This window comes from Macaca fascicularis, chromosome 10 (assembly GCF_037993035.2).
Source record: "Macaca fascicularis isolate 582-1 chromosome 10, T2T-MFA8v1.1".
NCBI classification, from domain to species: domain Eukaryota; kingdom Metazoa; phylum Chordata; class Mammalia; order Primates; family Cercopithecidae; genus Macaca; species Macaca fascicularis.
This window is the reverse complement of record NC_088384.1, coordinates 57,738,855-57,751,506: the sequence shown is the minus strand read 5'-3', so window position 1 is coordinate 57,751,506 and position 12,652 is coordinate 57,738,855. Positions and strand designations below refer to the sequence as shown.

Here is a 12,652-nt window from a genome sequence, read left to right as displayed (position 1 = left end):
AATGTATGTGTAGCTTGTATTTATTTTAATGTTTAATATTAGATGTATTTTGATATTTATTTAGATATGTAGTGATCTTAATATTTTATGACCAAAAATTTGCTATAAATACTTAGCTCTTATTTATATTAATTAGCCTATTGGAAAATTGGTTTCATTACATGTCATTTCACTTAAAGTTACAGTTTTAAGAGCCTATTCATGATGTTAAGTTAAGCCTTATTGTACTTTATTATATATGATACATTCTCTTATATTCTCATTTTGACCAACTCTGTTTTTATAAAATATTATAAACTTATTAAATTGATTTTTCCCATTTAATGTCTTTCAACCTGAAGCTCAAAATCCCTAAAAATTTAAGTGTAAATTATTTTTTAATACATACCACCGAGATATCAGCTGTTTTATTTAATTAATTTATTTTTTTGAGACAGTCTCACTCTGTCTCCTAGGCTGGAGTACAGTGATATGATCTTGGCTCAGTGCAACCTCCACCTCCCGGGTTCAAGAGATTCTCCTGCCTTAGCATCCGAGTAGCTGAGACTACAGGCACGCCACCACGCCCAGCTAATATTTGTAGTTTTAGTAGAGATGTAGTTTCACCATGTAGGTCAGGCTGGTCTTGAACTCCTGAACTCCCACCTTGGCCTCCCAAACTACTGGGATTGCAGGCGTGAGCCAATAGCCCGGCTGATACCAGCTTTTAATAGCAGAAAAAAATAAACATTTTGAGTGCCTCAGAACCTAAAGAAGATACTTTTAAGAAGAGATTTAAACATTGTATCATGGGAGAGTGATATTTGGGTAGCTGTGAATGACACTGAGAATTCTGAATCTTGAAATTTCTGAGAACATCTTTGGCTGAAAAAGCAGGCCCTGCTCCATCACATCTGAGTGCACCAGTATTTTCAGAAACTGCATTAGCAAAATCTGAAACTAGATATCCTCCAGGACCTCCTCTCCACTTCCCATGTCATTGCTTACAGGCCCAAAATAAGTTGAACTCCATTATGTCTTGAGCCAGAAGTGTTTACATCTTGGTTCATAAAGGTATAGTCCGTACACTGAAGGCCAACCTCTCATTAATTCATATAGTAAAATTCAGAAAGGGTTATGGTTCTTGGATGGCAAAGAAGTTGCTGTGGTACCATGTTAATGCAGCTGGCTGGAAGTCTGCCTCAAGTATGCCAGGGAAGGCTGTTCATGAGTAGCTTCTTTGGAGGTTCTTTGCTATATAATTGCCTAATTTGGATGCCAAGGGGAGCTGGTGGCCACTGGGAATTGATGGCCGCAATGTGTTGCAGGAGCCAAGTCCCCTGGATAAGCTGCGAGAAGAGCAGGAACCCGGTGCAGGGGGAAGCCATGTAGGCCTCAGGAACTTGCCAAGTGAGTACATCAGAACCAGGAAGCAGAGTTCTTCTTCTTTTTTCAATAGGCTTTAATATCTCTAGTACCCTCCACTGACACAGTTTCATTGTCAGTTGTCAAAATTTTTGTTTTTAAAAAGCTACTTTCCTTTTTAACAGAGTGGGTAAAAAGAACAAATTTGGAGCTTAGAAGCAACAAATAGAAAACCAGCACACTTCTCCATATAAAGAATGAAATTAGATGCTTTCATCTAATTTTGAACTATTTTACTTTAACATAGAATGGATATAGGTCTTTCTAAAGACCAAAGCTTTTTAATGCATTATAAATGTCATTACTAATTTCATGCATCTAAAGTGAAAGGGAGAAAAAACTTACAAGAAATGAAATATCTTTTTCACATAGGACGATAGCAGCATTTAATTTTAAGAATGTATTAATGAATTGCATTTAAAGATACACTCCTACTGATTTTAAAAATGAACATGTGAAAGCCATTTGTTCTATAACTTCAAGAACTACATCACATTGTTACATTCTTAGTCTTTGACAGAGTTTTGTATTTGAATAGACTGATATATTTTGACACCTTTCAAATATTTTAAGGCATTTACTAAATATAATGTGTCAAAGAGTACTTGTCACAATTATTCTTAAATTACACAAGGAATGCTGAGCCTCCTCCAATCAGATTAGACTCCCAAGGGCTACTAAAATAACTGTTGGAAAATTCAAAATATTTCTCTAAGCAGAATCACTCCTCCGAAGTCTCCCCGGCTGATCAGATGTGTCTCCTCCTCTGTCCCCTCCCTTCTCTCAGGTCACCAGCACCCTCGGAACCCAGAGGCCCACGCTCTGAAGGTGATCCCCCTGGAGAGGAAGGCGATGGCCCCTGCGAGGACTATGGCCGGCACCCGCCTCGCCCCGGCCCGCATCCCTGCCGTCGCCTTGTGGCTTCTGTGCGCGCTGGGCCTCCAGGGCACTCAGGCCGGGCCGCCGCCCGCGCCCCCGGGGCTGCCCGCGGGAGCTGACTGCCTGAACCTCTTTACCCCTGGGGTGCCTGCCTTCGTGCTGGACACCAATGCCTCGGTCAGCAACGGAGCCACCTTCCTAGAGCCCCCCAGCGTGCGCCGGGGCTGGGACTGTGTGCGCGCCTGCTGCACCATCCAGAACTGCAACTTAGCGCTGGTGGAGCTGCAGCCCGACCGCGGGGAGGACGCCATTGCCCCCTGCTTCCTCATCAACTGCCTCTACGAGCAGAACTTCGTGTGCAAGTTCGCGCCCAGGGAGGGCTTCATCAACTACCTAACGAGGGAAGTATACCGCTCCTACCGCCAGCTGCAGACCCAGGGCTTTGGAGGGTCTGGAATCCCCAAGACCTGGGCGGGCATAGACTTGAAGGTACAACCCCAGGAACCCCTGGTGCTGAAGGATATGGAAAACACAGATTGGCGCCTGCTGCGGGGTGACACGGACGTCAGGGTAGAGAGGAAAGACCCAAACCAGGTGGAACTGTGGGGACTCAAGGAAGGCACTTACCTGTTCCAGCTGACAGTGACTAGCTCAGACCACCCAGAGGACACGGCCAACGTCACAGTCACTGTGCTGTCCACCAAGCAGACAGAAGACTACTACCTCGCACCCAACAAGGTGGGCCGCTGCCGGGGCTCCTTCCCACGCTGGTACTATGACCCCATGGAGCAGATCTGCAAGAGTTTCGTTTATGGAGGCTGCTTGGGCAACAAGAACAACTACCTTCGGGAACAAGAGTGCATTCTAGCCTGTCGGGGTGTGCAAGGAGGGCCTTTGAGAGGCAGCTCTGGGGCTCAGGCGACTTTTCCCCAGGGCCCCTCCACGGAAAGGCACCATCCAGTGTGCTCTGGCACCTGTCAGCCCACCCAGTTCCGCTGCAGCAATGGCTGCTGCATCGACAGTTTCCTGGAGTGTGATGACACCTCCAACTGCCCCGACGCCTCCGACGAGGCCACCTGTGAAAAATACTCGAGTGGCTTTGACGAGCTCCAGCGCATCCATTTCCCCAGTGACAAAGGGCACTGCGTGGACCTGGCAGAAACAGGACTCTGCAAGGAGAGCATCCCGCGCTGGTACTACAACGCCTTCAGCGAACACTGTGCCCGCTTTACCTATGGCGGTTGTTGTGGCAACAAGAACAAGTTTGAGGAAGAGCAGCAGTGCCTTGAGTCTTGTGGCGGCATCTCCAAGAAGGATGTGTTTGGCCTGAGGTGGGAAAACCCCATTCCCAACACGGGCTCTGTGGAGATGGCTGTCGCAGCGTTCCTGGTCATCTGCATTGTGGTGGTGGTATCCATCCTAGCTTACTGCTTCTTCAAGAACCAGAGAAAGGGCTTCCACAGCCACCACCACCACCACCACCCACCACCCACCACCCACCACCCACCACCCACCACTGCTAGCTCCACTGTTTCCACTACTGAGGACACGGAGCACCTGGTCTATAACCACACCACCCAGCCCCTCTGAGCCTGGGTCTTGCCGGCTCTCACTGGGCCCTGCTTCCTGCTTGCCAAGGCAGAGGGCTGGGCTGGGAAAAACTTTGGAACCAGACTCTTGCCTGTTTCCCAGGCCCACTGTGCCTCAGAGACCAGGGCTCCAGTTCCTCTTGGAGAAGTCTCAGCTAAGCTCAGATCCTGAGGAAGGGTTTGGAAGGAGCAGAAAACCCTTGGACCAGAAGTACCAGACTAGATGGACCTGCCTGCATAGGAGTTTGGAGGAAGTTGGAGTTTTGTTTCCTCTGTTCAAAGCTGCCTGTCCCTACCCCATGGCGCTAGGAAGAGGCTTGGGGTGGTATCAGACCCTGGAGGCCCCAACCCCGTCCTCCGGAGCTCCTCTTCCACGCTGTGCGCCCAGGGCTGGGAGGAAGGACTTCCCTGTGTAGTTTGTGCTGTAAAGAGTTGCTTTTTGTTTATTTAATGCTGTGGCATGGGTGAAGAGGTGGGGAAGAGGCCTGTTTGGCCTCTCCATCCTCTCTTCCTCTTCCCCCAAGATTGGGCTCCCTGCCCTTGACCAGCCCCGACCTGGCCTAGACTGGCAGACAGAGCCAGGAGAGGCTCAGCTGCATCCCGCAGCCCCCACCCCCAGGGTTCTCCAACATCACAGTCCAGCCCACCCACAGGGTAATAAAAGTGGTTTGTGGGGAAAAAAAAAAAATCACTAAAACATCATCTCTACAAGGGGAGAAGAAACTGACAAACATTTATATAGGTAGGGTGTTTTTAATTTTTATTTTTTTAGTTTATATAAAAGATAAAAGTTCATATATAGGAGTGTTAAAGTTTATAACTTTTTAAGCTGGTCTAGGTTTTTAAATCATTTGATGTTCTAAAATTAGAAATATATCAAACCCAATATTATATTTATTAAACATATGCCAAATTTAGTGTACCCTCAGAAGTTTTATTACAGACACATCCATTTTTCATTAAAATCTACATCTTTTTGAAATTAACTTTAGCATCCATCATAATTTATTGCATGCCACAAAAGGGTACATAATTGTTTTTCAAAAAAAAAAAATTTAACATAATAAGTATATTGCCTTATATCTTTGTAGAACATTCACCCTGAATTACAGACTCACCCATATTGGGGGAGAACTTATATGTAATCTAAAACAACTTTCTTGATAGCTTTGAAAGATGAATGAATCCAACTTCTGACTTCAACAATTACCTTAGCCTAAAATTGCTCTAAATAATACACAATATATATCATGTTTCCTAATATATTAAAATAATACTGTCATATTATTACAATGACCATAAAACTAACTGTCTTTGTGGGGTATATTATATAGTGAACAGGGAAACTGTTGTGAATTTAATTTTGATACTGTGTAAAATGAAACATCTCTGCATATACTGAACATACAATCATCCTAACTCTCAACTCCCTTGATAGGAATCCTCTGTTTGTGTTCACGTTGGCTTATACTTTAATTGTTGTTTTTGAAATATTATGTGTTGCATTTTAGATTTAAGGCAATTTGGGGGTAAAAATAAAATTTTTAGATTGTTTTTATGACCATGGAATACAAAAAGTGTCCATTTTATAAGTTTAAAATTTTCTACTCCCCTACTATAAAAAAGGAAAACTATTACATTATTTTATGATGCAAACATGATATTTTTTAAAAAATTAATTTGTAGATGAATCAGATGCTAACTTGTTCAAAATCCCGGCAGGAAAGTGATAACAAACACCAATTGGTAACTGAATAGCATTTATGGAAAAGATGCTTACTAAAGTGTGGGTAGGGGTAAGGAAAACATCAAAGGATGCTGAAGCATCCAGCATCTCACAATACTGGGAAACTTTTAACCCTCCTTAGCACTGAAAAACTACAGGGAAGGAGCATCCAGAATAAACATCCCTAAGTATCTTTTTACTTTATTCTTATCGGCTGTTGATGCTAGCCATTGACCAACATCTGCTAGAAGCAGAGAGCAAGGGAACTCAAATGGAACATTGAGACAACATCAGGTACAGGACACACAGGAAGATAAAGAAAGGTGATTAGATTTGGGGGACAAAACAGAATATTCCAAACACATGCTATGGCGGGGCAACTTGCTCCAAAAAAAGAAAAAAAAAAGCTAGATCTACTTTTGATGATGTATATTTATAGCCTGGAATTATTTCTCAACCTAAAATATTAAGATTATGTATATATTTTAAAATATTTTTAGTTTAGAATGTAAGATTAACTCTTGTGGATATGAACTTAGCTTGTTTTTGTAGCTTGTTTTGTAGCTTTGTTTTTAACAACCCATCACGGGTTAAGTAGTTGCAATAGTAAAGTTTCATCTGGAAAAGTTTGCACATAAAAGTAGGGTAATTGATAAAAGAAAGTTGAATAAATGGACAATTTCCAAAGTTGTGCATAAGGAAAGGGAAAACTGACAAACAGCAACAAAGTACTTAGCCTTTGCAATACCAGGGAGCAGAGGGAGATCAAGGGAGTGGTCACATAACCTGAAGAGGCTATCTCAAAAGCAATCTCGCCTCCCGTAGAGAGACATCGGTAACTCATAGCAAAAGGTAGGGAAAAGTCCTAGTATTAATGTCCTGGCTTCACTCTCTTCCCATTTCTGGTCTCCTCTTGGTTCTTGTGGTGAACTGAATTTAGTAAGAATAAGAGAGCAGAAAGCTTAATGACACCTTGCATAAAGATCAGTGCCTCAGGTCACAGACTGGATGAAAAAGGATAAAGAGATCAAAGAAAATATCCAGCACACCAAGAAATAGGTATTGCAATTCCTAGTTTCTATTTTAGAATTCCTATTATTAGAGAGATATTGAAATCTGATATTTTTTTTAAATGTCATAATTTTCCAGAGGAAAAAAAAATCTTCTGGGGAGACTAATAATACTCTCACATTAGATGATGACAAAACTACATGCTCTCAAAAATAGAAGTGAGAGAAATCTGATAGGGAGTAATGCAGAAACACTGGAAGTTGGAGACAAAGAATAAATCTAAAATTAAAGAAGCTATCCAAATTCATTTTGATAAATACCCATTATTATGACAGGTAATTTCAACTCATGTCTCTTGTAAAAATTTGATGGACATTCTAAGTTATCTGAGTTAGTTTCAAGTATGTTTGAGAATAAAATTCCAGAACTTGGCAAAGTTAAATGACCTCGAACTTCTGGCCTAAGAAAATTTCTTTTTAAATCTATGTGGAATTTTTTAACTATAAATATTGAATTCTTCATTTTTTTCTGAATAAATGTTTTAAAAAGGTTTACTCAATGCTTTCCTTTGAAGCATTTTGTTAATCAATTAGGGACTTAATATTCATCTTATTTTAAGAGGAATACTAGTAGACTCTTCAGGCTTAATTATTACTGAAATGTAAAGAGAACAAAGCAGGAAATCACGTTATATTTAACATGAATTGAAGATAAAAATCACAAAACAATACTTTTACTACATTGTGTTTATACCAAAATACTAGTCTCATTCAGATATTACCAGTACTTAGAAACTATGATTAAAAGTTTGAAATTAGAATGAGGCAGTGGATACTTCATATTATATTACATTATACATTACAAGATACAATACATTTACAGTGTATTCTTGCTATTTTTCTATTGAATTAACATCTGGATTTACATATTTATTACCTATTTTGTGCAGAATTCATGACATATATATTTGTAGATCCCATTCAAAAACAAAACCACCACTTGATATTATGATTCTGGGAATAGTTAATTATTTCATTAGCACACTCTAAAATTCAAAATCATTTGACAACTGATAAAATCAACAAAAATATAGGAGAACAATATTTTGTTTTAAAAGTTTTCAAAAGTGTACATACATATTTTAACTGTGTCTGTATAAAGAAAAAAATCGATTGCAAAAAATCCTAAGACATATTTTCTGACAGGGAGTGATACGAAAACACTGGAAGTTGGAGACAAAGAATAAATCTAAAATTAAAGAAGCTATCCAAAATCCAGTTATCTGCATTAAATTAAAAATAATACTTCTAGTTTAGTATGGGGAACTTTTCATGATTGAAGCATTTGGATACAAAATGTTTATATTGCACTACTGTTGGAATTAAGGATTTCTATTTTAATATGTCAATAATTTTCTCACATAAAAATGCAGGTGGTTTTAAGCCATTTACCTGGCTTTAGCTCCATTCATGTGATTTGCAAAGAAACTGGTACCTAGTAATGAGACATAGCAGCATCATAATGAAAATATCAACACACTACATTGTGGGAAAATAATTAATAATAGATAGTTTAATATAATGTTCAAAAATAGTTACATTGAAATTGTACATCTTTTAATACTTATCACATAAAATCTCTGAATTAACATTTCCTTGACAAATCTTCTCAAGATTTAGCTCCTTAAATGTAGCCTGTTCACTTCCCAGATATAAAAATGACCAAACACATAAATAAATACACAAACACATTCAGGAAAATTAACATTATGCTACACACACACACACACACACATTAAGTACACATGTATTTATTTATTACTTAATAAAAATAAGTACATAAATAAGAACAACAATGTAAATAAAATCAAGCAACATTAGTGCCATTTAGTTTTAGTTTCACATACTACTTTCCAAACCAACCATAGACTCTATGGTAATTTTAGTCCACATTTCATTTTTGAATAATGCTTAAATTACATGAATTTTTATGAATCTCTAGGAAGAAAGACTATTTTAAAGAAATCTCAATCCTTGGAAATTAGCATAAGTGATTTAATTCATTTCTGTGTCTTTAAACCTGGAACAAATACTAGCAATTATATTAATATTTCTGCAGTGAAACACAGAATGTCACACTAAGTGACACAAATTAAGATTCTAAAGCGTCTCATGTTAATTCAGGCCAGGTCTTGCCACCAAATGAATTCAGATTAGGTCTCATTTTGCTGCCAAGTGAGTGTGAAAGATTCTTGGGTTTAAGTTTAGTTGTTTCAGGTTTGCTTGGAATTGTAGATAAAGGATTTGGTGTTCAGATTTGTTTGGATTTTGGAATTGAGATAAAGAATTATAAAATCATCAATAATTTATCTAAAAGCTATTAAATGTATCCTCACTAAATGGGTGAGGAGACTATCCCAGGGAGGTTAAGTAAGTTTCCCAAATTAACACAGCAAAACAATTAAGTCAGGGACTTAAACAAGGCAGTAATGTTCAGAGACCAAGCTTTCAATCAGTTGGCTATGCTTTTTTCATAAGATTATTGTGAGGACTGAGGACAGCAGCTCACGCCTGTAATCCCAGCACTTTGGGAGGCCAAGACATGCAGATCACTTGAGGTCAAGAGTTCGAAACCAGCCTAGCCAACATGGTGAAAGCCCTGTCTCTATTAAAAATTTAAACAATTAGCTGGGCGTGGTTGTGCAGGCCTGCAATCTCAGCTACTGGGGAGTCTGAAGCAGTAGAATCACTTGAACCTGGGAGACAGAGTTTGCAGTGAACTGAGATTGAGTCACTGCACTGCACTCCAGCCTGGGTGACAGAGTGAGACTCGTCTCAAGAAAAAAAAAAAAATTATTGTGAGGATTTTGTTGAATAAACCATTCAAATTTCTTATAGTTACTGCTATATAGAAAGTTGACCTTCTTCTTTCTTTTCTCCTTCCTGTGCTCCTTCTCTCTTCCCTCACAGCTGTCCCAATCATCACCTCTGTATTCAATAAATTAATTCTACTGAAACATGACTGGGATCCTATCACTTTGTGTGGCCAAACTTAAACACTTTTACAGTCTCATTCTGCAAATTAGGTTTAATGTGCTTTCTATGACTTTGGAATCACTAAGCTCTATTTATTGACGTTTCAGTCGTTGGATCACTGTCCTAGTGTTCCATCAACTTCTAGATATACACATAATCAATAGCTTCAGTTTAGAAAACAATGCTGGACAAGTGAATAAAATAATCCAAGTGATGAAAAATTTAGGCTTTTTAGATAAGGAGCATAAAAATAGGAAACAGAGAAATTCTGAGAATAGTGTCCATATTTCCCCAAAATTGTTTGGGTCTCCTCTGATCTCCTGACTAAAATGTCTAAAAAATCTCAGAGAATTGAGAGAAACGTGTGAATATTTTGATTCTATAGAACACTAGTTTTAGTTATAACTAGAATCAAAACATGAAGTTTAGAAAAGTTAAAGATGTTAAATCACCCATATTTTATCTAAAAGCTATTAAATTCTATCATGTCCTTAGTTTTTATTTTCAATAATACATTTTTAATTGTAGTTACAAATTTTAATTGTAGTTGCACAGGTTCGTTTTAAAGTGAAATTCTTGATTTAAAGTAATTTTTTTCTCTAGACAATGCCTCTTATTGATTTGAATTTTTGAGAAAACATATTTCAACTCTAAGCTGTAAAATGATTTAATTACCAAATGACTAACTTATGTCTGTTTTCCTATTATGTAATATTTCATTTATTTCAGTCAGAGACTTACATGCTACGCAGATCCAGAGTGAGATTCACTATCTCCCCAATTTTAGATTATACACAATATGAAAATCCTGATCAATAATTTCTTCACTGAAAGTACTATATTATCACTGTTTAATGTCAGCTGAACACTTTTTGTTATTGCGAGTGCTACATTAAACCATTTCTGATGTTAGCGTTATTGTAAATCATTTAGCTAGAAATAAAAATCAGAAAAAAATAATAACGAATAATAAATGAGAAAGATTTAATAAAGAGATAACTTGATTTGGACATGATCTTTTATTTAAAAAAGACTCAGAAGGTACATGTTGTATGTTTCCATTTATTTGATATTCTTGCAAAACAAAACTATGGTTTCCGAAAAAGGATCAATGGTTGCCAGTATTTGGATATAGGGAAAGGACCTGACTAACAAGGAGCCACAGGGAATTTTGGAGAACAAGTCTACATTTCGATTGTGCTGTTAATTGCGTGACTGTATGCATTTGTCAATTTTGCTGGATTATATGCCAAAAAGAGTGAATTGCATGTGAATTAAACCTTAATTAAAAAATATAAAAGTGCTATAGTTTGCTTTAAAAATACAGTTCATCTGTAGCAGTTTTAAGAGTTTTGAAATTATAATTTTTCAACTTTTAAAAATAAAATTCATAACATAGTTCAAATTGGAAAGAATAGAACATTACCCCCCATCCTGATATCCTAAGCATTAAGACTTAGCAGCTATTATCATTTTGGTATGTGTGTTAGCTATCTAGCTACACACATTGCATTTTGTTATTATGGTATTTGTTTTATTCTAATTAGTTTCCATTAACTTTTTCATCATCATCATTGGATAGTCAGCCTTTATCAAGTCTCCCACAGTTTGTATTATTTCTTAAACTGGAAGTTTGGTCTAAATGCTGAATTATATCTAGATTAAACATTTTGTCAAGAATCTTTTGGAGGTGATGCGCTGTGGTTCATGTCACATCATCTCAGCAGGTTATATAATGTCCCCTTAGTCAATGTTTAAATATACAAAATGTTGAATGCTTTGTTAGTTTGGTTTCTCCCAGATCCCTTCATTACGAAGATATGATTTTCTCTTGCGATTGATAAATAATGTCTGCTAATACTTTGTCATCTTTCAAATATCATCTTAGCTGACAACATTTTATTCAGTGGTTTTAGCATATTATTGGTGATTATCACTTGAATAAATTACTTTTTTGTACTTGCAAATTTATTTTCTATATTTTATTATATTTTACATTTTATTAGCTGATAATACTTTATTTCCTCAACTGTAATTGAATTTGAATTCTTTAAAAAATAGAAAGTCCTCCTGTTTAATTATTTCATTTACAACTGTCAATTTTCAAAGTGAGGAAATGGGTTCATTTCAATTTAAATCTCTCTTTCTGTCTGTCTCTCTCTCGCACACACACGCACACACACATATCTCTATGGACACACAGATTCAATTTAACTAACACTTTAGAGTTAATAGTAGGCATTTATTGTATTGCTAGAAGAGTTGTCACAAATTGTCAAAATTGCCACAAATGTGGTCAGTGGAAATCTTGTCAAGTTATCTTCTGTATTCTTTTTTTTCACATGCTTCCAATAATCTCTGCCATGTGGCAGGCTACTTTATATTTTCCCTTTTCCAGTAGTAAAACCAGCCATTTACCAAGGTTCTCAGTTTCTTTCAGCAGAAATAGCATTTAGAAGTAAGCCTATGAGTTCTTGGAGTGTGACCCAACTGGAGTCTCATTGTATCAGGTTGCAGAGTTACACTGCATCTTTCAGTCACCAGGGCAAAAAAATACATTTTAAAAATAATGCATCAATTTATACTTCAAATTCAAATGTAATCTTCAGAAGTTATGTGCAATTTATTTGATTTTATATTTGCATCTTTTTTCCCTTTTACCTTAAAAGTGTGATTTCTTAATAACACTAGAATTATTTGTTTTAACCTTTAATCATACCAAATATTTTTCTTCAGGCAGTTATAGTACTAATTGTGGGCAGTTGTAGTACTAATTTAAACAGAGTTAAATTTATTCATTGTAAATTGCTTACAATTTTAAGACTGTTCATTCTTTCTATTTATTTTGAATGTGTAAACATTTACATATGCAGAACCAAGACTGCATAAAATTGCTGTACTCAGAAAAGTACCACAACTTTTCCTACTCTCTCAACAATGTTCTCTCCTTATGTGAAACCAACTTTTATAGTTTGTGGATACTTTTTTTCAACATTCTTTTGGTAATA

The 12,652-nt window shown here is 37.3% G+C and overlaps 1 pseudogene; it reads left to right on the top strand.

The window, feature by feature from the left end:
• The first annotated feature begins 2,135 nt into the window (after positions 1 to 2,135).
• LOC135965565 (kunitz-type protease inhibitor 1 pseudogene) lies at positions 2,136 to 4,554 on the top strand (annotated as a pseudogene).
• Positions 4,555 to 12,652: the final 8,098 nt, after the last annotated feature.